Genomic DNA, 4,434 nt, shown 5'->3' with positions numbered 1-4,434 from the left:
TTATTGATAAAAATTCTAATTTAAAGTTGATATAAACTGAATTTTTTAAAAATTTTAAAAATTATTAGTAACCACTCAAAAAATTATCAAATATATTAGTGGAGTTGTTTGGAATTGAATAACTACAAAGTCCCCTCCAACGGCTATGTCAAACGCTCTTTAAAACTCAATTCATATAACAGATGTAAGGCTAATTTGAATAAAATAAAATTAATTTTTAAAATTTTATATAATTAAATTTATATATAATTAGTTATAGTTAAATTAAATTATATAAAATATATAAAAATTTTAAATAAATTTTACAGTAATTGATTAATTTATTTACACCACACTAAAATATATTTTTTAATTTTATTATTTTTATTTTATTTTATTTTTATATTTTTTATAAATAAAATAAATTTTTAATTAAATATAGTATTATATTTTTTTATATTTTATTTACTGTTTTAAATTTTTTGTAGTTAACAAATAAATAAATATTAAAAAGTAATATAATTTAATTCTTAATTATTTTATTACTATTAAATTAATAATATAAATAATATTTTCTATAAAATTCAAAATTAAATTAAATGAATTTCTAACCATGATTAACATTTCTCAAGGTAAATGAATTGAGTCCTACAATTGCCACGTTGGTAGTTTATTTAGTAAGAAAATGGGCCATGATTCCACGTGATCAATAAATACGTCAGTTATGCATATTCTTAAATGTTTTTTGATTTTAATTTTAATTTAATCTTTTAATTTAAAAAATTAATAAAAGAAAATTTAATTTTTAAGAGAAAATATTGGAAAATAACATTTCCAAAACACAAAAAAGATAATATATTAAATAAAAGATTCTAAATTATTATTTTGAACCATTGCATACAAATAAAACTAAAATAATGCATAATTAAATTCAAGAAGAAAAAATAGATACGCTTCCCATTTTTTTATTTTTTTATATGAAATTTTTTAAATTAAATTGGTGTAATCAAATTTATTATATTTTTTTTCAATAGACAATATGATCAAATTATTTAATTTCTTTTGTGATATAGTTAATTGAAAGTAATTTGGATTAAGATATATTAATATATTAAGTGGATATTATGAATGATTTTGTGAGACCCATATAAGCTAAAAAAATTGACGAATTAAAAATTATGAAGCCCCCCTTATTTTATCTATTTTAGCTATCCTTATAAATAGCCTATTAGGATGTCTGGTTTGCGTTTATAAAAAATTGGATTAATATTCCAATTCAAATGTAAATTTATAAATTTAAGTTCAAGTCGAATCTAAATCTATGTTTATATTTATTTTATTATTTATAAACTTCTAATTTAACTTAATATTTTACTACAACTAAATTGTTTATATTTTTGCTATTAACTTATCTTTTCTACTCTAACTAGTTTTTGAAATTAAATGAGTTTTTTTATTAAAATAATTAATAGGTATACATTGTAATAGACAAGTAAACATGAATATATTTAAAAAATAATACTAATCTTATTACGAAGATTTTTTTTTTTAAATTTCACTAATCGTGTTGATGAAACAATTGCATACAACATCATGCTATATTTGGCGTATCGACTCGGTGGTTATATTGAGTCATAAATCGACTTTATTGTCATTTGATGAGTTTTTAGATGAATATAATATTTTGAATATTAAAATCAAATTCATAATAACTCTCGTGACAAAAAAACAAACAAACTTTCATAAGTGAAGATAAATAAACTTCCATAAAGAAAGACAAAATAAAATACTTATAATATTTAAACAATAAAATTAACAAACAACTAAAAGAAGTAAATATAAAATAAGATCATAATTTTTTTTAATTAAATAAATTCATTTTCATTATCAAAATACTTTAATTTATTTCTAAATGTTGAAACTTTAACGATTATGACATCTTGTCCCATATTTTTTACTTGTCATCTATTTACACTCAAACTAACTACAAAAGAAACATAAGACATTCTACAATCAAGATCTATAAACTCTCACTAATTCATATAAATAAAATAAAAATATAATTTAATAATTTTATTGTGATTATAAAAGATTAATAGAGAAAACAATAAAAGTAATAAAAAGTGAAAAATTAAAACTAATTACCATGAATGGTAAAAAAAACCGTCAATAACAAAAAAAGAAACTCTTGTGGCTAAATATTTTTTCTTTTTACTTCGCCTTGTGGCGTTTAAGATTTTTCTACTCTAGCTCAATTGCTAGGTTAATTTAAATATTTTTCACTTATTGCTGCTTATTAATTTTCTTTTTGAAAGGACTGCTTATTAAATTTTGAAATTACTGAAATTAATTATTAAGAATAATGTCAATTTTACACATGCCGCCGGAAGCTTCAATTAAAACTCTTTTTCCATAACGAAGTTGGGGTCCTGTTGGAGCTTTGTCCATGTCTTAATTTATTAGATAAACTCAATTAAATAATATAATGATAAAAATTATGCATTTTAATGATGGACAAAATATCCATATTTAATATTTTATCAAAAGTTGATATATATTGTTATAATTAATAAATATATTATATATATTTTAATATTAAATAATTAAATCATAATTTATTATTTAAAATTAATAAATATATCAATTTAGTCCCAAAAAAATTTCCATTACCAAATACAAAAACTTCTGAGAAAGGGCATGCAGTCGACCAGCTCCATTATAAACGTATGTAATTGTAAACTGAAAAAGCTGTACTGGAATTGTGTGTCATTTTATTCTGAAAAAGGGAGAAAGGAAAAGAGAAACGCCAAGGAGTTGGCATAATTTTCAGAAAAATAACGTGAAAAGTGCATGGAGTGGGAGTGTCCCTGGTTTGGTGTTGTTGGTTTTGACGATGCAAAATGGGTTAGCTTAGCTTAGAGTTGTTCCACCTAGAATTGCCCTCTGTCAGATTCACAACTTTCACAAGCATTAATTAAAAACTTAGTCAGGTTCATGAACTCCTGTACGAAAAACCACATCTTACTACTGTGTAGGTTCATGAACTTCTGTACGAAAAACCACACCTTACTACCGTGTCACACGTTTTCCTGCCTTGTCTTCTTTCCAATATTGATTTTAGTATCATGATATCACCTCCGATGCAACTCTTTTGATTTTTTTTTTTTTAATCTTTTGTAGGAAAAATGTTGGCAGTGAACATATCTTTTAAAAATAAGTATTTCAAAAATACTTTTTAAGAAATTCAAACTTTAATAAATAATAAATAAAATATTTTTCATTTACTAACTAGATTAACTTTTTTAATAATTAATTAATTTGTTCTTAATCATTCAGCTATTGTTAAATATTTTCTTTAAATTATCTGATTTTAGATATATTTTATCTGTATTTAGCGTAATACATATTAATTTTAAATAATAAAATATTTAATTAATAAATACGAAAGTGTGAAAACAAAATTATCTTTCTATTTTATTTCAAAGGTCCAGCGTAAAAAACAAGAGGACTTGGGTCTACAATTTATCTATCAACATCATAGTTGGAAATTGCCAAATGGCAGATATTCTCTGATAACTTGTCTGGAAGAAGGACACGTCAAGTTGTTAGCATGTTAAAGATCCAACGTGCATATCGACGTGTCTCTCTTCTATAAAGAATCTTTGACATGTAATAATCATCTTTTTTTGGGTCATTTGCTACGTGTATAATTATTTGGTGCAACACTGATCAACAATTTCATGTGAAATGGGGATCATAAAATCATGATGAATGCTTATTTAGATGTACTGGGGCACGTGTTGCGATCTCAACGGAGTATCTACCAAAAATGACAGAGTAATGTGGTGGGGTCCACTCATCGAGGGCACCCATGAATGGATAGCCCCATTAACCGCCAAGTGGCATCTCCTTGTTGTTCTTGTACTAGTGTTAGAAGAGTTAAACCTATCACATTAGTCATGTCTCTTTTGCCTGAATGTGGGTCTTTACTAAGCGCTTTTGCTTTTTCATTATCCGCATTATAATTTTATGCTTTATCTTTCTTTTTTGGCGGTGCTATCAATTATTGGGTCGATTTTTTTAATATTATATATTTAAAAATATTTATAATTTGTCGAATAAATTTTTTATAAATAATAATTATTTATTTTTATAGAATTTTAATACAATTATAAATCTAAAAAATTAATAAAAATTATGTATAACTTAAGGGGTTAGAAGGTTGTCCCCAGATAGATACTATAAATTCAGCAAATGGGCAGGATTATGTGCGTACCCTTTAATGTTCTTGCAATCAAGAACCTTTACATTCTGCTTATCTTATCCTGTCAAACTTTCAAATTTGTGCAGACCCATTGAAAACTTAAATTCTTATTTTGATTCGATGAAATTAAACAAAAGTTAGGACGTTGGAGAATGGGATCATTAGAGATTCATATTTGCCTGACTCAATTT

This window comes from Ricinus communis, chromosome 7 (genome assembly GCF_019578655.1).
Source record: "Ricinus communis isolate WT05 ecotype wild-type chromosome 7, ASM1957865v1, whole genome shotgun sequence".
Taxonomy (NCBI): Eukaryota; Viridiplantae; Streptophyta; class Magnoliopsida; order Malpighiales; family Euphorbiaceae; genus Ricinus; species Ricinus communis.
The sequence above is the reverse complement of the archived record's forward strand: the minus strand, read 5'-3'. Positions refer to the sequence as shown.